Here is a 23196-nt window from a genome sequence, read left to right as displayed (position 1 = left end):
TTAGTATTTTTACAGTACAATCAGAAATCACAATAGTAAGCAGTGGTGTCATGAATGACAGCCATTGTTCACTACTATTCATGTGATCACTGTGATTGTTAACAGCAATCATATGGCACCCATGGCTAATAACAGAGGCCCAGTATTTGAATAGTGATCCACTGTGTCCACTGCAGAGGACCCGATGCTGCGCACATGTACTAGAAGTAGGAGGCACCAGTACATCCTCCCAGAATAACGCTGCTCGAGCCTGGCTGCATCTAAGCATTGGCCAGGTGCGACGCAGTTAAAGGCTAATTTTTGAATTTCCAAAAAATCCTATGCATGTTCATTTATTTTGTTGTTTTACCTGTAGGTCTCCCTTCCCCACAAACCTGACCAAAAACTGCCAGTTAGCAATTCATACATTGCTACATCATGAAAACTGTTGGATGCTCACAGGATAGTAAATCAACAGTTTTCAAGTTCTAGCAACAAGGCAGGAAGTGGGGGTATTAACTGGGAGGTTTTTTTTCAGCAAAACTTCCAGGGGAGGCCAAATCATTTACAGGTATGACAATAAATTTAAAGTGTTACTAAACTTTTAATTTTTTTTTTATTAAAATAACAAACGTTATGTTCGCCTGCTCTGTGCAGTGGTATTGCACAGAGCGGCTCCAATTCTCTTCTTCTGTGGTCCCCTGCTGACGATCTTGGCTCCTCCTCTTCGCGTGTCTTCGTAGCAAGCCGTTTGCTAGGGGAGCATACAGTGTCTGCGAGCTCCCGCGGTGTGTGTCTATGTCCACTTCCTACTCACTGCAGAAAACAGGAGACAAGAGGAAGAGAGAGGCCAATGGATGCAGCTGTGCACAGCACTGGTTCTCTTCTCCTCTCTCTTCCCCTTCACACAGGGAAGAGAGAGGACATGGATATATATAGGGAATGCATTAAGGTAAAAAACATTTTTAGCTTTAGTATCACTTTAATGAACATTTTACAAAGCAGCACTGTTCTTTAATATCTACTGGGGTCCCTTAACTGCAATGTCTATTTTCTGGAAAAGGTGAACTTAGCCTTTAAGCAAACCTTGACAAGTAAATGTATGCCTTTTTAATAGAATTTTCATTGAACATAGTGGAAAATATTTCTGACATATATAGCAGTTATGTAATGTATTGCTACAAATGTATTACTCATGCAATACTGCACTAGAATAGAACTTTAGAGAATATTAACTCATTGCAAAGTCTGCCTGGTTATTTTTTATTTTTTTTTTACTTAAATATTTATTCATTTTCAGATATGACAATACAAAATCAAAATAGGGAATACAAAAACATTCTCATAAAACCCCTTATTTCATATCATTTTCCTCCCCTTAACCCCCTTCCTTCAAGCCCCCCCCCCTCTTCAGTAAACCCATGACATCTATCTAATCAACTTTTATCTCACATTCTCTGGATACAAAGATTTAAAAGAATGAAGGATAAATTTCTATATATTTTCTTTTTTTTTTTTTTTGTACTTAATTATAAATGTATTTATTTCACCTTTACCTTAAACTCCTCCCATTTCATAAATTATGCCTCCATTCTATCTTCCTGTATATAATATAATTTCTCCAATCTAGCAATCTGATCCACCCTGCTCATCCAATCCTCTTCCCCCGGCGCCTCAACTTTACGCCAAAACCTAGGTATCAAACTTTTTGCTGCATTTAGATAGCACCTTATATCCAGCTCTTTATATTTATTCACTGGTATTTTCGTATTATAAAAAAGGCAAGTTTCAGGGTCCAGTCCAATCTCAATTCCAGTGATGATCCTAATTTGATTTATAACCTTTCTCCAAAATACTTGTATTTTTGAACATTCCCACCATATGTGATATATTGTGCCCAGCCCTCCACACCCTCTCCAACACCAAGGTTGTTTCTCCCCACTCATCTTGTGCTCTATCGTCGGTGTAATATACCACCTTATCAAACATTTGTAGTTCATTTCCACCTCACGCATACAGACATTCTCATGTACCAATCTATATATTTTTCTTTGTGTATGCTCCTCCCACTCCACCCCTAAATCCCTTTCCCATTTTTCTATATATCTTAATTTTTCCTTATTATCTGAATCGGTGAGAATTTTATATACTTTAGCAGTGCTGTGCTTCCCATCACCTCGAACTTCCAAATACTTCTCAAATAAATTCCAATCTTTTCTAATTCTAAGAGGCTTCGTCAATTTCCCCACAAATTGTTTCAATTGATTATACCTCCATATATCTATCTTAGTGAAAATCCCTCCCTCTTCCCTTTTCAAATCCTCCAGTGTTCTTAAGTTTACCCCCTCCATTACATCTCTCAACTGAGCGTCTTCCTTCTTGATCCATTTTCCTGTAATCTCCTCTTTACCTGGGGGAAAAAGCTCTGAATTTCTTAATGGCATTAACAGTGAATTAAAATCCCAATTCCTCTGTTTGTGCATTCTATCCCACTCCCTTAATACCATCAAAGTATAGGGGCTCGTACTCTCAGCTAATTCTCTAAACTGTGTTGACACCCAAACAATCCTACTCAAATCCTTTTCACTGAGTGTGTTTTCTATTGTGACCCAATTTTTACCCTTTGAATTGTGCATCCAATCAAAAATTCTTGCTAGTATAACTGCCCTGTAATATCTTCTAAAATCCGGCACTCCCACCCCACCTTTTTCTTTATTTCTACTTAACACTTTGTATGATACTCTAGGTGTTTTATTTTTCCATATATATCTTGTTACCATTCTCTTAATTATCCTAAAATACAGCTCTGGGAGTTTAATGGGAATCATCTGGAATTTATACAGGATCTTGGGGAGAATTACCATTTTTATCAAATTAATACGACCTAACCAGGAAGGATTTCCTCCACCAATTTTCTTCAATTCCTCCCTAATCTCATTTAACAATGGGATATAATTAGCTTTATATAGGTTTTTCTGTGAGGAAGTGAGTTTCACTCCCAGATATTTTATTTCTCTATCATTCCATATAAAGGGAAATCTTCTCTGTATCTTTTCTTTTTCACTCCTTGGAAGATTTATATTTAATATCTCTGGTTAATTTTTAGGTTTGACAATTCCCCATATTCTTTCAATGTTTTCATTAGGTTTGGAAGTGTTATCCTAGGGTTTCCAATATAGAACAATAAATCGTCCGCAAATGCGGCTACCTTATGCTCTATCTTTCCTACGCTAATTCCCCTTATATCTATATTTTTCCTAATTGTTGACAGCAGGGATTCCAAGGATAAAACAAACAACAGTGGGGACAGTGGGCAACCCTGTCTGGTTCCGTTTGACATCGAAAAAATCTCTGATCTCTCCCCGTTTACCATTACCATCGCGGAAGATCCTCCATACAACCTACCTATCCACTTCCTCATCCTAATACCCAATCCCAGAACCTCTAATGTATCCATCATGAAGCTCCAATTAACCCTGTCAAACGTTTTCTTTGCATCTATCGAGAGCAACACTACTGGATTTCTTCCTTTTCTACTTTTCTGCATAAGCATCAGGGATCTCAAACCATTATCTCGAGCCTCTCTTCCCCTAACAAAGCCCACCTGATCCCCATGTATCCACTCTGGCATCAGATCTTTTAGCCTATTCACCAGGACCTTTGCATACAATTCGTATCTGTGTTCAATAACGATATCGGTCTAAAGCTTGAGCACTGAGAGATATCTTTACTTTCTTTATGTATTAGAACCAATTGGGCCAGTAGGGATTCCTGTCTCATCTCCATCTCTCCCCCTAATGCATTCATATATGTCTGTAACTTAGGTAACAGTAAGTCACTATATTTTTTATAATACCTCACAGTATACCCATCTGGCCCAGGACTTTTTCCCGTCATAGAGCTTTTTAATGCTATTTTTAATTCTTCCTGTGTAATTTTAGATTCGAAGGAGTTTAATAGTTCTTCGCTTAATTGTCCTGCATTTCTTAAATACACCCTTCTTTTATTGATATTTACCATTTTATCCTTATTTGTAGCATCATTGGGAGCAATGTTATACAACTTACTATAGTAATCCTTGAATACTCTTGCGATATCTTTAGTTGAGTGGACTAACTCTCCCTTGGAATTTTTTATTTTATCTATATAATTCCTATTCTTCTTTTTCCTCACGGCTCTCATTAAGTACTTTCCCGGTCTATCTCCCCATTTATATCTTTCCCCGTAATTTTATTAAAAATTCTAATTTTTTCTTCCTCCATCACTTTCTCTAGTTCTTCCCTCTTTTTTATCACTTTTTGCTCCATCTCTTTCGTTATATTATTTTTATGTAGGAGTTCCATCTCAGCTAATTCCTTTAAAAGCCCACTGATCTTCTCTCGCCTTTCCCTTTTTTTTTTTGCCCCAATCGCAGTAAGGATTCCTCTTATGTATACTTTATGAGCCTCCCACACTGTAGCCAATGATACATCTCCCGTTTCATTCTCCTCAAAAAATCTCTTTATCTCCTCTCTAATCTTCCGTTCAGTGTCTTGATCCATGAGAAGTGCCTCATTCAACCTCCATGATAGACTTCCCGACAACTTCCCTCCCCATCTTAATTTCATTACTACAGGAGCGTGATCCGAAAAAGTAATTGCCTCGATCTTTACCCCAACCAAATCCTCAATGAGTCGATGGTCTATCAATATATAGTCCAATCTAGAATATGTCTCGTGTACTCTAGAAAAGAAAGTATAATCTCTATCCCTCATATTCACAATTCTCCAACTATCCACCAGTTGACTCTCTCTCATCACCTTCTTCAATAATCCCATTGACTTATTCCCCTTCTCTGCACTAAAGAAGTTGTATCTATTTGTGAATCCATATATAGGTTAATGTCTACAGCCACTATTAAATATCCCTTTCCAAAATCCATCAATTTCTTCAGAACCCCTTTCAAAAACATCTCCGGTTTCCTATTTGGGCAATATATGTTAGCGAGCATGCACTCAATGTCCTGCAGTTTACCCTTCAAGAACAAAAACCTCCCATCCGGATCCATCTTCCTATCCTCCAGTTCAAACCTAATATTTTTTTCAAATCCTATAGCTACCCCCTTCGCTCTCTTAACTGGGGAATCTGCATAATACCATATTGGATAGTATCTAGAATTCAACTTAAGGGTTTTTTTTAACTCAATGTGCGTTTCCTGTAAAAATACCACTGAGGCCGCTCTAAGCTTTAGTTCTCTAAATAACCTAAATCTTTTACCTGGGCAATTTAACCCATTTACATTATGGGTTACAAACTGTACTTCCTCCATATTTCATTTATCTTCTTCCTATTTTACCATCTCCTTTCTTCTTCCCATTCCTTATACCTCTTCTCTTATGCAGGATGTCAGCTTTAAAACCCCCTCTCCCTCCCCACCTCCCCCCATCCCACCCTCTCCCTCCTCCCCCCCGCCCCCAACCACCCCTCCCTCCCTCCCTCTCCCACCCCTCCCTTATTTAGGCTTTCCATTTGCCTATTCATCTTTTGAGGCCCCACCCCTCCATAGATTTACGCCTTGGGGTGGAGCTCCACCAATGCACGGCGCCCCCCCCCCCCCTCGGATACCCTTGGTCTATCTTTTGAAATTTCATTTGACTCTAGCAAAATTCTAAAGTCTCAGTAAAAGCATTATAAAGCCCCTTCTGTATAGAGAGAAAGAAAGAAAGGAGAGGGGAGAAGAACAAAAAGAAAAAACCATATCTGCCCTCAGTCCCCCCTATTATCTCCTTCTTCTAACTAATTTCCAATCTTCTTTTCCTCTACCTTCACAATCCCCTTCTTCCTCCTCCCACCCAGGGATCTCCACTATTTGTAAATCAAGTCTCTCACAAAAGTCTCTTAAGTCTTCAGGGAATCTCAGATATGATGTAACTCCATTCTTCCACCTGATTAAGCATTCTGGTATACCCCATCTATAGTGCACATTCTGCTTTTTCATCTGCTCTAGCGGGAGTTTTAAAGATCTCCTTCTACATATTGTCTCTGGTGTCAAGTCCGCATAAATCTGTATATCCATATCTCTATACTTGATACTTGCTTTCCCTTTTATCTTTTTCCAAATCTCTTCTTTATCTCCCCATATCTGGAATTGGACAATTATATTTCTTGGTTTCTCTATTCCACTTCTTTGTTGTATCCTTCCTACTCTATATACACCTTCTAAATTCACCACTTCTGTTTCTGGTTTATCCATTATAGAGTTTATAATTTTACATATTATGCTTCATATCTCGTCTCCCTTTGCGGTCTCTGGGACTCCTCTTACTCTGAGATTGTTTCTCCTGTTTCTTTTTTCTTGTACCTCCATCTTCTTTTGCTCTTTCCTGATACCAATTGTTCTTTTTTCCAGTTCAGATATGTCTTGGGTGTGGTTTTTAGCTCTTTCCTCTGTCTCCTCTACCCTCAATATCATCTACCCCAGGTCATTATCATTTCTTCTAGATTTTTAAACATATCCGCCATCTCCTTCTCGTTTGGTACTTGTAGCTCATTTTCTAGTTCTCTTATCTCCAAATTTTCTGTTGTTTGTTGGCTACTATATAGCGTTCCCACCGAGGGCTTGGGGCTACCTTCCAGGCTTATTTCCAGTTCACTTTTTTCCCCAATAACTTGAGACCTTTCTGGAGTCACATTACCTTGAGACGTATATTTTTTTAATGTACCTGTCTGAGACCCCTTTAGCCCACTACTTTTAACACTTTTGTTTTTCATCTCTTAGGCTCGGCTTTTCCTCCTTCTTCTCTCCTTACTCTCGCTTTAAATACTGGAATCACAATAAAATCTAGACACTTTAGGCCTGGGACTCAAATTTCAATCCTCTCTTTAAATTGTCCACTTTTCCAATATATTTCCTTTCTGTATCTTCCTGTTATTACATTAGATCACTTGTAGACTCCCCCAGGGAATCCCCCCTTTTACTAGTCCTCTTTATCTTTCCAGCAGCAGTATACTTTTATGCAATTTCGGCAGCCCCGAGCTGCCCACACTCACCCTCTCCTTATGATTCCCTCCATTGGATTTGTTAAGACAGCGCTGGCCTCCGACAAAGAGCTTTAATTATCTATTTTTCTCTTCAGGGGGATTCCTCTGGGCTTCTCCTCCAACAGTTCACTTCCTGGTCCTCTCTGGTTAGAATCTTTTCACCCAGGGGCGCTAGGGGCTCACTGTCTGTGTTATATCACTATGCTGGGGGGGGGGGGGAAGCATCAGCGTCTTTCCCCTTCCTCGGACGCTGGCCGGCTTTTCCCCTTCCCAGAGCTCCTCTGCGGCTGATCGTGAGATCACGCCCCGTCTTTTCATCCTCCCAGCAGCCCCCCTCCTTGGGTCATTCTTCCTCCATCGTCTCTGCAGTCTTTTTCTCCTCCACACCCGGGACCGCCAACCTCAGATCCGGCTACAAGCGGGTAAGTCCCTAGCTCAGTGCCTTTACCCCAACAGGTATCCGAGGCAAAGCGGAGGCATCAGGGAGCACTCACCCCGTGCTCGTCTACGCCGCCATAGCCAGGCTCCGCCCCTCCACCCTGCCTGGTTATTAAAATAAATCAACATTCCAAAAAGGTAATCAATTGGTTCTATTGAGGCAACCCTAAATAATTTTTAAGTCTAGATACTATTTTTCACTTACAAGCCTCTTGGGTAGGATGAACATAACCATTTTTGACAATAGCCATAGCCATTTTCGACAATCTAACACTAAATGTATAATTTGTATCGCTAAATAAGACTAGTGTACAATATATGTAGAAAAAAGAAAGACACTCACTATTAAGACGTATTTATTATTCACAGATATATAAGTGAAGATTAATTTTAGGACCCAATGAAAACATGGATAAATGAAGTAAAAGTTCACTTTTTTGGTGTGAACATTCTCCTCTTCTTCAGCTCCACTGATTCTTTGTATTTACACAAATTTTTCAAACAAGATGAAATAATGGAAAGCAAAGACAAAAGAACTACCCTCTAATTTACTGATCTATGACTAAAATCAAAAATTATGCCCCGTTGTCAAGTTTTTAAGCCTCTTTTAGACGCCATGAAGTTTAATTTGAAAGACATTGATTTATCTAAAATACCAATGTTCTGGTACAGAACGCCCGAGGTTCTGCACCATCACTACTCCTCACTCTCTAAGCAGTGCTGGCATTGCGGTAATGAACTTGGTTCTCATTATCATATTTTCTGGCAATGTCCCCTGATACAACCCTTTTGGGCTATTGTTATAGAAACAATTGAGTACTGTCCATGATACTTTTTTTATTTGCACTAACATACAATTTTCAGGACAAGCTTTCGGGGTATGTCCCCTTCTTCAAGGTCCAAGCAGTGTCACACACTCAAAAGGGATCTTCAATATCACCAGATCATACAGCTGCACCTCCAGTAATGTTGTGTACCTTATCCAGTGCAGAAAATGTAGCAAAGGATCTCACGTTGGCGAAACAGGACAGAAGCTGCAAACAAGGATGAATTTGCACAGACATACCATCAAAAAACATAAAGAAGATGACTTCTGCACACCTGCGAGACACCATTTTGCACACTCGGACCACACTATGGAACATCTCAATATCTTGGTTCTTAAAGGAAAGTTCAAAACTATCCAGGAAAGGAAAACTTTGAAACTAAGTGATATTTCTATTTGATACAAATGATAACGGCCTTAATTTGGACGAGAGATTCCTCACTCATTATCCAACAGTTTTACTTCCCCCTCTGTGAGTGTTGTCCCAAACCCCCACCCCCCCTCAGTCTTTGCTTTTGCTCTGTCTTATCTCTAGTCTAGTTCTAGTTTTATAACCATTGCTGTGTACATTTGTTTGTGCGTGTGTGTTGTTGTTTTTTCCTCCTCAGAGAATGTTTCTTTTAACATTCTGCTAAAACTTTGTGAAGTAGTACTGCATGGACCTTGAAGGAGGGGACATACCCCGAAAGCTTGTCCTGAAAATTGTATGTTAGTGAAAATAAAAAAGTATCACAAACAGCACTCAATTGTTTCTGTCGCAAGTGCACTAATATGGATATAATCACCTCAAGGGCTATTGTTATGTAACTCTGCAGCACCCTCCTAGTTTAGCTAGGGGGAGCTAGACCCTGATGGCTAGAGAGGAGCTGATTAGCAGCTCAGGTGAGATAGACAGAGGGGTCAAATTCTGGTCAAGGCTGAGAGACTCTGCAGGAAAGCCCCTCTGGAATTTCCCCCTGCTCTGAGGCTTTTGGAGGAGGGCTTTGAGGCAGTGGGTGGATCTGAGGAGTGGTTGGCTGCACTTTTGAGGGACCTTAACCAATCCCCAACAGAAGGCTTGATAAGGGGCTGGACTCCCTTTAAAGTGTCGGAGCCTGCTCCATAGCAGGAGAGTGGTGCTTGGAGAGGAGTGAGAAGCAGAAAGATGTGAGGCTAGAGGAGGAAGGCTGTGGGAGGACCACCTGTATGGTAGGAATGGAGCAGTCCAGCTTATAGGCCTGGTAGCAGCAGCCATTCCACTAGTGGTACAGGAGAGTGTCTGAGTGAGTACACCTGCACCCCCTGGGCGGGTAGGGGAAGGAACACTCTGGTGGGAAACATGATTAGACCACTGCTAATGACTGTTATCCACTTAAAAGGAACAGTAACCAGATCCCCTGCTCAGGAAGAAAGTCTCCAGATTGCTGGATGAAGAGGAGTCCTTATCTAGGGTCTGAGGTAGTACAGCTGGAGCTGCTGGCTAGCACTCCAACAGAGACTGTGCCAGAGAAAAGAAGCTGTGAATCGTTCAGGAAGTGGTCCTCATATTTCATTTCCCTTAGGCATCCTATACATCCTGATACCCTATCCAAATTTAATCCCCTCAATAAAATTACAAAAACAATGCCTGATTTCTGTCTGTGGATGAAAGTTGTATGGAAAATGCTAACTGACTGGCTGTGCAGGTCTATAGGGGGAACCAAATTCATTAGTAATCCCTAAGGTGATAGATGATGCAACGCCTTCAACATTTAGTTGATGTGTCCTTTCCACTGAGTCTTACTCAATTGTTTCTTGGGTCTCCCTTTTTCCGGTATCAGTAAATCTCCTAAACAACTGATTTCATACTGAGCCCACAACTCAAACTCTGCTCTTAAATTGATATTAAATCTTTGTGTTTTTTTGTTTGTTTTTTTAAATAACACGTCCTACTTACCTGCTCTGTGCAATTGTTTTGCACAAAGCAGGCCTGATCCTCTTCTCCTCGGGTCCCCCCGTCAGTTCTCCTGGCTCTTTCCCCTTGACCAGTGCTCCCAATAGCAAGCCACTTGCCATTGGGGGCACTGATGCATGTTCTCTCCTGAGCCCTGCTCTGTGTGCATAAGACACATAGAGCTGCAGCTCAATCCCGCCCCCTCAGTCTCTCCTCATTGGCTATGATTGACAGCAGTGGCTCCCGCTGCTGTGTCTCAGCAAATAAGGAGAGAGAGAAACCAGGACAGCCGAAGCTCCTATGCACATCAATGGATTGAAAGGGGGCTCTGGGGAGAGCAGCAAACAGAAGGTTTTTTACTTTCATGCATAGCATGCATAAAGATATTCAGCCTTTACAAACACTTTAAATATCATAGCTGCTATTAGCAGAACTGAATACCTTACCAGCACTGTTGTTGATACTCTTCCACAATTTAATACGGTCTGGCAAGTTTGGGACCAATCTGAGTACAGTCTCCCCCCACCCTCATAAATTCCTTGCCCTAGCCTTCTTTCTCTTGTTTTGCCCCAGGTTCACATTTATGCAGATTTCAGTGTTTTTTCCAGTTTGCAGAAACGCACTACAGTCCATTTAACATGATTTTCTATGGTTCTACTTCACATCTGCATGCTTTGAGCCTTTACATGTAATAGACTTGAATGGATCCGCTCCTAAACTGCAAGTGTTGCGTTTTTAATCATTTTTGCCGGGGGGGGGGGGGGTTTGCTAATAGAAAAGTATGACAGTTCTGTTCATGTAGTGTGACTTTGATGCAATCCTACACTTTCTGGAACTCAAGTAGCGTCAAAGTCTTATCAAAGTAGTATAGGAACCTTTATGTTACCAAAGTTGCATGTTAGGGCTAATGGCTGGAGGTAGGGTTGGGGGTTAGGGTTAGAGGTATAAGCTAGAGTTAGGGTTAATGGCTAGGGTTGAGGTTAAATGTTAGGGTAGGGTCAGGGATGGTTAGGGTTAGAGGTAATTGTTGGGGTTAGACCTCTAACCCTAACCATTACCTCTAACCGAAACCCTTGACCCTAACCCTTACTCTAATCCTTGCCCTTAAACCCAAACCTAGCTCTTAACCCTAAACTTAACATTTAACCCTAGCCTTAACATTTAACCCTAACCCTAGCCCTTAAACCAACACTAACATGTGACTTTGGTCACAAAAAAGTTCCTGCACTACTTTGATGCGACTTTTTGTTGCTACTTGAGTACCAGTAAATGTAAAGTTACATCAAAGTCACACTACATAATCAGAACTGTCATACTTTTCTATTAACAAAAAAAAAGCATAACATGCAACAAAAACTCGTGTTCAAAAATTCACCGGAAAACACACCAACTGCAACCTGCATAGATGAGAACCTAGCCTTAACCTTAACCACTTCAGGTAAATTGCCTAATTTCGTGCCCCTGGTGTGTCTCTGTGTTTTCTATGCTCTTTCCTCTACATAGGTTTTATTCCTATTTATTGTTGATATATCTAGGTGAACTTTACTAATACGTTATGTGACCTGTAACCTCTTGCCTTATGAGTTTTTAGGCTGCTGTTCTTCTGGTAGTGTTTGACTTCGACATGACTCTATTTCTATGTCTTTGTTCATTTTGTTTTTTGGAAAATCTCAATAAAAATACAATTATACAAAAAAAAATTGATAAGTCTGTATGTAGGAGGGATAACCAGGTGAGAGACAGGCCCTAATAGAAATTAATAGATAAGTTCACCTTTCCATAAAAATAATAAAAGCACATATAATTGCAGAAAAAATGTGCATTTATTTTTTTATCTCCTGCAGGAACCTCCAACGCATTTCACCCATGATCAGTGGACCAGGGGTGCAACGTCAGGCTTCTGCAGACAATCCCTGCAGCTTGCTGCTGTACCTCCATTTGGGCTCTTTGTTTGAAAGCTGCAAGGCTTGTGAATGAACTATGAAAGCACTCATCAGTGCCCTTCCAGTTTATTCAGAACTAAAAGTTGTCAGCCGCAGTGTCTGACAGTACTTGTAGTTCCTTCATTCACAGGAAACTATAAATGAAAGATGCAGCCATGTGGGCGGGGATAGATGGAACTGATGGCAGGAGCTGGAGCATGTTGCATGTTCCACCCTAAATACTGGTGGAACATATAACATGTTCCAAATGTAAACTTGGTGACAGTATGACCTTCACCAATGCTTAATGACTGCATTGAAGGAATTCCAACTTGCAGCTCTGCAGACTTCCTCCACGCACCCCATGATGATAAAATACTTGTAGTGGCATGAGCCTTCAACTCCAATGGGAGAATCAAGTCCAAATGAAGAATATGCTTCACTTATGATCTGCACCAACCAAGAAAATCGCACTCTAGGAGATGCAGCACCACCTTTCTTTAGCCCCTTTGGCAACAAGATCAAATTGCTAACTTTCATTTTTTTTAGCTTTTTTTCTCTTTTTTAGCGTAGTTTAGTGTCACCATAGTGACATTGTACTACTTCGGGGGAGTGATCTGCATTTTGTTTTTGTTTATACTGTGATTGCTTATAGCACTGATGATCACTGTTATAAGTAATAGTTTAACTGTCATGAATGCCTTTACTCTTGTGATCCTGTGATTTTCTACAGCTAATCACATGGTACATGGTGCCAGGTACCATGTGATAGCTGTGGGTCGATCAGAACGTCAAAACTGTAAGAAGTCTGTCATGAATGGAAACCAATCATGACAGTTTTGCTTACATTGTAGTCATGTGATCACTAACAAGACTTGTGATCCGTTGTGTATCTGCTGTGTCCACCGGACACAAAGGTCACTTGATTGCACTACTGTGTACCCCAGGGAATGCATCAGTGAACATATGTTGGGGGACGTACCAGAACATTACCTAGCCTGTAGCTGCCACCCACCCACAGTAAATGTGGGTGGGTGGCAAGTATGGCCAGGAATCAATATTAAACCTAGCAACCAGTGTGGGAAGGTCACCATGTCACTAAGGTAATGAAAAAATTATCAAGTACACCATTCTATGAATACCTTTTATAATTATAGGACTTTAGAAAAGGTAGACTATATGTTAATGATATTTTCTATGTAAGGCTTTGAGCGATTTGCACGATTTTGCGTGTTTTCAAAAAGTGTTTTTAGGCGTTTGTTGACCTTTGGTGTTTTTTATCAGTCTATACAGAAAAATATTATCTGTTGCATCATTTGTTGCTAAGTTTTTAAGCTTTTCCGTCAGCTTTTTTTTTTTTTAATTATTATTCATGTATTATTATTAAATTTTTTTATTTTTATTTTTTTTAGGACAAGGGGTTAGAGTTAAGGTTAGGGTTAGAATTAGAGGTTGGGATTAAGATTAGGATTAGGGGTTAGGGTTTTGGGTATGGGTTAATATTGTATTTGTCTTCGTATTTATTCTTTTTTTTCGGATTTGGGGTTTGTATTTATTATTATTATTAATATTATTGTTCTGTGATTTTTAATTATTTTTTATTATTATTATTATTATTATTATTAATAATAATAATAATAATAATGGTTTTATTTATGATAATTTTTATTTATTTTACATTTATTTATTCGTATATTACAATTTTTTTATTTTTTTCCTTTTTTTAATTTGAGCTGAAGATCATGCAAGAAACCCAAGACAAAATGTACAAAAAACGTGCACATCATGGGTTTCTGTTCATTTCTATGGGAAAAAATGCACCAAAAACGCACAAATCTGCCCAATTTGAACTATAAAAAAGATCCAGAACTTGTTTGAGCTTCAGGCATTTGGCTTCAGGTGACTTGAAGTGGAGATGCGAATCATCTCCATTGAGAATAATTTATTTTTGCACCTCAAGCGTTTTGGAACTTCAAGCAACAAAACGCTCAGGTGTCATTCGCGGCCTAATACAATGTCCTTACATTTTACACCTTAGCAAAGTTAGAGAAAAAATATTTTTCATCTCCTGGTTGACCAGTTTTTTTCAAGTGTTAGTGGTCCTATGGAACATATTGACGTGAAATTTCAAGAAACTATCATTATAACTACTTTATGTAAGTTTGTAAGTAGCAAAACCCCAATGATTCCATTTTTAGAAAACCGAGACAAGGGAAAGTATAAATGAGACAAAATCAGTAAATATGTAACAAATCAAGAAAATATATTTTATAAAATTTGGTTTACCAAATTAGGAGCATATTCACACCAAGTACATTTAGACTGGGTGGCTATTTCAGCGCAGTCCCACTGCAAAATGTCTTTTCTCCTATCTATCTAGTTCACACCACCACATTACTGTGGTGTGCACTGGAAAAAAAAGTACAACATGCAGTTTTTTTTCAGTGCAGTATAGTGTGAGGCAATCCACCACCTAACACTGTTCTGTGGCCAATAGAATGTAATGACATGTCACTGTGCGGTTGATTTACTAAAGCACATTGTCGTTGAATGGGCGTATACCCATGCATGACCTTCTACTTTTAGACAGAGAAAAGATTTACTAAAGCACACATCAACAATTAGACTCAAAAGCAAATTTACTAATGAGCACAAAACTAAGCGACCGTCTAAATTAGTTCACCTACTAGAACCAGATGCACAGCAGAGAGAATTTTTTTTAACGCCATGATCTCAAGCAATTTATACTTCCTATACATATGTTGAACATTAGAGGAATGTTCATGATAAATTTTGGAATCCATTCCAGAGCAGCTCCGAAGGGTACCATAATAGTAATAGAGCCCTCATCCTTGGAAGAGGATGGATTTCGCATTTTTTTACAACTACGCCAAGTTTAGGTGGGGCCTAGAGCTGAGGTACGCGATCTGAGAGATTACACACACAGTCTTTGGAGTTGTGAAATGTTAAAGTTGAATGCAGATAATTCTTTAAGCAATGATATTCAGGTAACAGAGTACTAGTAATTCATACAGCTTCCAATATGACAGACAGTAATGCCTTAGTATTACAGGGTAGTAGCATTACCAACAAAGAAATTTGTGAAAAGATATTCACAAGAAAGCGGCTACATTATGGACAGAATGCGATACTCAGAAATATTTCCAAAAAATTATGCTTTATTACACATTAATGATTGACAATCAGGCAATCGCCCTGGTTTACCATCACCTCAGTATGAGACAATACACACGGACCTAAAACCATTTAAAATCACACCAACTAAAATGCCAAAAATACGTTCCAACATGAGGATATCGGCATTTCTAGATTTAGTTGCAGATGACCTTAAAAATCTTGAGTGGAAAATGCCAATTGGTGACAATCTTACAAAAAAGGAAAGAAAAGCCCTCAAAGAACTAAAAGAAACCAAAAATATAGTAATTAAGAGAAGTGATAAGGGTGGTAATGTAGTTATTCTAAATGAACAAAATTATGTTAAAGAGGTGAAGCGCCTACTGGGGGATTCATCTACATATTGAAAATTAACTACTAATCCCTTCCCTGTAGTGGTGAAAAAATTAAACTCTATGTTAATGTTGGGTAAAGAGGCGGGCCTTCTTACTAAAAAGGAATTTGAATATCTAAGAATTGAGGAATTTAATCATCCTACCTTTTACATCATCCCTAAAATACATAAGAATCAAGAAAATCCCCCTGGTAGACCCATTGTTTCTGCCATTAATGGTCCCTTAGATAGAACAAGGAAATATATTGACTTGTTCCTCAAAGATATGGTTCCTAACTTATCCTCCTATGTAAGAGATACCAAAGATGTATTAGCTAAAATTGAAAATTTAATAATAGATGAAAATTCTATTCTAGTTGGAATAGATGTTGAGTCACTCTATACATCTATCGCACATGAATGTGGTTTAAGATCGACTTTCCACTTTCTTGATAAAATATACCCCACTTTGGGGGGACAAAATGAATTTATTAGTGAGTTATTGGATTTTGCATTACGACATAATTTTTTCCAATTTAACAATACCTTTTATCAACAGATTAGAGGTACTAGTATGGGGGCATCATGGGCTCCAGCCTATGCGTGTTTACATTTAGTTTTTTGGGAGGAGCAGGTTGTCTTCAGGTCAGTAGGGTTTCTCGCGCATGCTCAGATTTGGCTGAGGTATATTGATGATATTTTCCTTATATGGAGAGGAACATCGGAGGAAAACTTTTCCTGGAGGAGCTAAATCAGAACTCTTTCAATATTAGACTCACATATGTATTTGATGAAAGGTGTATTTCTTTTCTTGACCTAGAACTTAGACATGAAGACAAGAGGCTCCTTGCTAAAATGTTCAGAAAACCAACTGCAGCTAATACCTTATTAGAGGCCAGAAGTTATCACCCACGCTCACTGATTACAGGAATTCCGGTAGGACAGTTTATGAGATGTCGGAGAAACTGCTCGAACATTAATGATTTTAGGATGGAAGCGCAGGACCTCTATAAAAGGTTTAGAGAACGGGGATATTCTCACTCTCAGATTAGAAAAGCTCGGAGACGGGCATATCAAACCGATCGTAAGAGTCTATTGTCCCCAAAAAAGGAAGAGAAAGCTAAACTAAGTGAGCAACCTGTCAGAATGATAACTCAATTTGGAGCTCAACGGCAGGCTGTGTAACAAATATTAGAAAAACACTGGAAGATTCTAACCCAATGCCCCAAATTAAGTAAAATTGCAGGTGAGCGCCCCCAGATGGTAGCAAGAAGAGCACCAAATCTTGGTGACCTCCTTATTCATTCTGACTATCAACCATTAAAACAAACAACATGGTTGAAGTCTCGTACAAAAGGGATGTATAGATGTGGAAAATGTCAGATCTGTAAATTCGTGGACCGCACAGATTTTTTCTGTGATTCAAAAAATACTACTCACTATAAAATTCAAAGTCTCATAAATTGCTCCACAGCCAGAGTATTATATATATTGACTTGTCCTTGCAAAAAGATGTATATAGGTAAAACTAAAAGACAACTTAAAGTACGAATAGGCGAACACTTTAGAGATATCAGATCCAATGACCCGGAAAGTAATTTAGCTCAACATTATGCTAAGCACCATGGAGGTAAATTGGATGGTACAAAAGTGAAAGGTTTCTATGCATTACATTTTCCCCAAAGGAGAGGTGATTTTGATAGAGAATTATTAAGAAAGGAAAAGTATTGGATATATAAACTTGATACATTGTTCCCAAAGGGGTTAAATGTTGAGTGTGATTTCCAGGTATTTTTGGATAAATAGTCTCATACAGGGATTTCCTAATTAATATCGCCATCTTGTGGTGAGTTTGCGGTAATTTCTTATCTCCTTTAATGTCAATAGAACATGATAAGCCTTTCCTCTCATGATGAAGCTAAGTGAGATACGGCCATCGGCGAAACGCGTTGACGTCATACGTCAGATACGTCACTTCCGGTCATGCGCATTGGCGATATGCACGCCGACTTACAAGGAGGCAGCCATTTTCACATGCCATGAGTTATGCAAAGCTGTACAGGCGCCATGGAGAGGTCGGAACCCGCGAAATGTCGGCTGATGTAAGCGGTAGTTCCCTGGATCAATACGGCAGAACATGTGAAGGATATTTCCATTTTTTACTACCCATGGCACAGGTGGTGAGAGGACTGTTACAAGAATAACGAAGAAGGCTTCTTGTCACTTATATTATATATACATCAGAGTGAGAGTACCCAGAGTGACTATCCTCATATTATTTGTCTTATTTCAGGATGGGGACATTATGATGCATTATCTAGATGCAAGACATACAACATATATTGCAACAAACGGAAGATCTATTGGGCCTCATTCTATTACGAATATCAAAGTGGTTTATAGTCCACATGTTGTGGTGAAGAAACCATATAAAGCAGGGCTCTGCTATCTACATTCATCTTTCTATCAAGACATCAATAGGGACTCTTTCATCTATAAGAATCTTTGCAACTATTTGCGTCTACCACGGGTAGATGGGCCCCAACCACATGTGCCTCTATAGGGCTGTACTGCATGAATCTATAATTATATCACTGGGGTACATCCCCTTTCTTTATTCAATTTTTTACCCACATTGCCTTGTATAGGCCTAGGGTTATGTTTCTCTCCATGTGGTAACTGTATTTGCCAATATGCATAGCATGTGATATCATATACCTATTTTTGATAACACCTCCTACAGGGAGTGTAACCAATGTGCGGTGCTGCAAATGCTTTAGACTAAGTTTGTCACTGCCTTTGCAGCACATATATATCCAGACCGGTCTTGGTGTGATTCTAAATGGTTTTAGGTCTGTGTGTATTGTCTCATACTGAGGTGATGGTAAACCAGGGCGATTGCCCGATTGTCAATCATTAATGTGTAATAAAGCATAATTTTTTGGAAATTTTTCTGAGTATCGCATTCTGTCCATAATGTGGCCGCTTTCTTGTGAATCTCTTTTCACAAATTTCTTTGTTGGTCTGCATATTTTTTGGCTACTGGATAGAAGCCATATATTGGGTGATACAGTAATTTATATTTGAACCTCTAAACCTATTTTTTACTAGTAGCATTACCAGACTGGCTTGTTGTACCAGAGGGTGGCTTCTGCTGGAGGAGTGTTGAACTGCAGTGTACTGTAACATCACTTTAGGCTTCTGAAAAGATCCCCACTGCACTGATTCAACTCAGTCAACAACCTCTCCCTGCAGTCTCTTCCTTACAAATGGGGTCTCTGCCTCTCACCTTACCACTCACCCCAGGCGCACCTGAATGATCTGGACACCCTATTTTAAAGAGTCCCACACCATCCTGCTGCCTGAGGTCATTAGAGGTTGCAGCATCCAATTAGACAGCTGAAACCTATGTACCAACTACAGAGTCTGTATAGGGACAATTTTCAACTTATGACTCATCTCCATCTGTATAGTGGCACAGTACCTGTCATATACTGTGTTTATATATATATATATATATATATATATATATATATGTGCAAGGTCCTGTCACATTGCTAGTTTATTACAATTTATATAAAAAAGACAGGATTCTCAAAGGTTTTGCAAGGCCAGATTGGGACCTGGAGTTTGCAGGTTCCAAAGTGCCTTGAGTGGGAAGGAACCTTCAATCCTGTATCTGGTTTTGCTGGTTGACGGCAGCATGTCTGAGTGCACAGGTGTGCAGGATTGTTATAAGCCAGATCTGTTTCTTTTTAATAAAAGTGGGCTACCAGACCTTTGCCTATAGTTCCTGTCTGATGTGGATCCACTGTACAAATGCATCTACCATGAGAGCTAATAACCCCCATATCGCAATATATTGTATATGGATTCCTATGATGTAATTCTTTAAAATGCATAGAAACACTATGCTTATTAAAACCATTTCTAGTGGTTTTTATAATGCCCCCTTTTCTGACTGAGAACTTCCTTATAATATCACCTACCCCCCTACTGGAGGCCCACTCACACTAAATAAATAAACTTAACATGATGAACATCTTCTCATTAGTGTTTGATATAAAAGTATCCCTCTTCCTAGGTTTCACCCCTACAGTTTTACAGGTGCTACATCTAACACATGTAAAAAAAAGGCCTTTTATATACAAGAAAGTCACTTTATGCTCTGGGGGATCAATCATTCAGAACTAATTTAACCAATAGGGGACCTCCTGCAGTACATGTACTGCTACAAGTTGGCCCATGTGCGCAGGATCACGCATATTATTATTATTATACAGGATTTATATAGCGCCAACAGTTTGCTCAGCGCTGTACATTATAATGGGAGGCAGTACACGAGACAGTACAGTAACAGTACGAGTCAATACACGAGGGGTTCGAGGGTCCTGCTCCTTGGAGCTTACAATCTAGGAGGGAGGGGATAGTGGTAAATGGAGGAAATAGCTGTGGGGGATGGAGTGGTAGGAAGAATGGAGGAGTTCAGTAATTAGCTGAGGGCGGGGTAGGCTTCCCTGAAGAGATAGGTTTTCAGAGTGCGCCTAAAGGTGAGGAGAGTAGGTGATAGTCTGATGGATTGGGGTAGGGAGTTCCAGAGGATGGGGGAAGCCCTGGAGAAGTCCTGGAGACAGGCATGGGAGGAGGAGACCAGGGAACTAGAGAGTAGGAGGTCTTGTGATGAGCGGAGAGTACGTTTTGGGTGGTATAGTGTCTGAACGGATCAATATCTTTGATCAGATCAGCACTATACCAGTATACTATACATTAGTACAGTGTCCCCAAAAATGCAGTGTTAGCGGGATCAGCCCCAGCACCTGCCAGCACCTGCGTTTAGCCCCTATGCTTACCTCCCCCCTTCTCCCCCACCAAGTGCAGTGTCAGTAGGTCACTGTAACTGGATACATTGCACACAGGCCTGATCTCTGTTGGCACTTGCCGGTAAATTTTGATATCTCTCATATGCAGCAGAGTGCCAGTACTAGTGCCGTGCTACCTTTTGGTGAACTGGCAAGCACCAGCGGTCTAGTACATCCTGGTCTTTCACATACCTCTTAGATTGTAAGCTCCCAGGATCTGGCAGTCCTAACCCTCTTGTATTGAACTGTATTGTTGCTGTATTGTCTCCCGTTATATTGTAAAGCGCTGAGCAAACTGTTGGCGCTGTATAAATCCTGTATAATAATAATAATACCAGCACTGCAGTATTACTTGGTGACGTGGCGAGTCCCATAAGTGCAGTACAAGCTGGTGCGGTGGCAAGCACAAGTATTGTCCCGCAATCACCAAGAATTTGCACACAGGCCCGTAGAGCCCCTAGTATCCTTCCGGATGTACTTGCAAATACCGATTGGCAGCCCACAAATTCTGCAGCACCCATACTTCCCCCATTCACTGCCCAACCCGGAATTCAGGTGGAAATAGCAAATTTAACTACTCTCCTTGATTTTTTTGGAGGTATTTTTCACAGATCTATATGCATTGATTGTAGATCAAAGCATTGTATATGCACAACAATGTATCGCCGCCAACCCAAATTCAAACCTTGCCAGACCAGTCATATGGAAACTCATTAAAGTTTCCGAGTTTTTATTTTTTTTGGGCCTAACCCTCAACATGGGCATTACTAAAAAAAATGAATTGCGGTTGTATTGGTCCACAGACCCGATTCATCATATGCTCTTGTTCTCTACTGCCATGGCCAGGCATAGATATGAGAGTATAATGTGTTTTATGCATTTCAACAACAATACACTCTGTAGTCCTCGGGCTGACCCTGAATTTGACCGGCTCCACAAAATTCATCCCCTCGTAAATCACCTTAACCAAAAATTTGCAGATGTCTATACTCCCCAGCAAAACATCTGCGTTGATGAGTCCCTCATTAATTTTTCTGGATGACTTGCATTCAAACAATTCCTCCCCAGCAAGCGTGCCAGATATGGGGTCAAGATGTAAAAGACCTGTGAGAGGGCATCAGGCTATTCTTATAAGTTTTGGATTTATGAGGGAATAGATAGTCACTTGGAGCCCCCCCCGGATGCCCAGACTACATGGGGAGTAGTGGCAAGATAGTTTAGGACTTGGTGTCATCATTTTTCCATATGGGATACCACTTATACGTGGACAATTTTTGTTCAAGCATGCCACTATTTAGACATTTGTACAATCTTGGAACTGGCGCATGTGGCAAAGTGTGACCTAATGTGTTCCCACCATTAGAAGTGGGTGGATGCAGGGCGGTATATTTTAATGGTGGGCATACCACACATTTATTTTTTTGGCAGAGATTTCTTCTCTTTTTTTCATTCAGTCCACAGGCTGCATACAAAAAAAAAATATAGAACATAGCATATATAACCAACAAGGACCAGCTATGTACTGGTATATCACTGGAATTTGAATGGTTATACCAGGATGATGCCTAGAGCTGCAGGCATCATCCTGGTATAATTTTTATCAGCTGGCGATTGGCTTTCATGTAAAAGCAATCCTAGTGGCTAATTAGCTGCATCATTGCTTTTACAAGCAGCGGGAGACAATGCCCCCCTTCCCCCGCTGCCTTCCTCGGCCTTCTCAGGCAGTCCCGTGACATCGGGGGAACCTGAGAGTGCAGACAGTGTTTCTGCCAGCTGACCATAGAGCTGATTAGAGACCAGAATGGTGCCATTCATCTCTATAGCCTAATAAATCAGAAGCTACGAGCATTTCACCACTTCAGTTTTTCAGTATATAAACAGCGCCATTTGTAAATTGGGAGAGCATCTGATCACACCAATCTTGGTTTGATTAGATAATGTAAGGACAGAGGAGATATCTAGAGTCTGATAGACCCCAAATTTCTCAAAAAAGAATATATGACAATGCCCATTGAGGTTATAGGGGACATTTGCATTCCCTGTGATGAAACAAAAGTGATAAAAAAATTAAAGGGACAGTGTATAAATAATGTAAAAAATATAAATAACTTAAAAAAAAAAAGTACCCTCACCAACACCCCCCCCCCCCACGTGCGTTCGTGAGCGTTGACCCTGTGCCAGTATGGAAACAGCAGTTGCACCATGTATGTTAGGTATCGCCACGAACGTCAGATCAAGGGCAGTAATTCTAACACTAGACCTCCTCTGTAAATCTAAAATGGTAGCTTGTAAAGGCTTTTAAAACATTGCTTATGGATATTAAAAATGTATGCCGTTTGTCGGCATTTCGCGGGGCATGCACAGATTTAAAGGCAAATTTGTCTTTATTGTTTTATATAAATATAACAAGCAGAGCACAGGAAAAATAAAAAACAAGTACAAATCCAGTATCAAAAGAAAAACATCAGAGAGATAGTTATGATCCATGGGGATAAATAAAAATAGTGCAATATAACAGCGCGAGGAAAGGATCAATAACCAATATCACGGAGGTATAACATAACAAATTGCAAAAGGAAGAAAAAGTAAGAAGAGAAGAAAGAGAGAGAGAAAAAAAGGGGGGGGGGGAGGAACGAGAATGAAAAAGAAAAGGGAGGGCCAGTGTAAATTGTATTGAAGGAAAAAAAAGAAAGAAGAAGGGGGTGGGGAGCGGGGACGGCAGTAAGCAGCAG

The sequence above is a fragment of the Staurois parvus genome, unplaced genomic scaffold, assembly GCF_062004578.1.
Source record: "Staurois parvus isolate SC_StPar_1 unplaced genomic scaffold, SC_StPar_1.0 ptg000217l, whole genome shotgun sequence".
In the NCBI taxonomy this organism is placed as follows: Eukaryota; Metazoa; Chordata; class Amphibia; order Anura; family Ranidae; genus Staurois; species Staurois parvus.
This window is presented reverse-complemented; position numbering follows the sequence as displayed.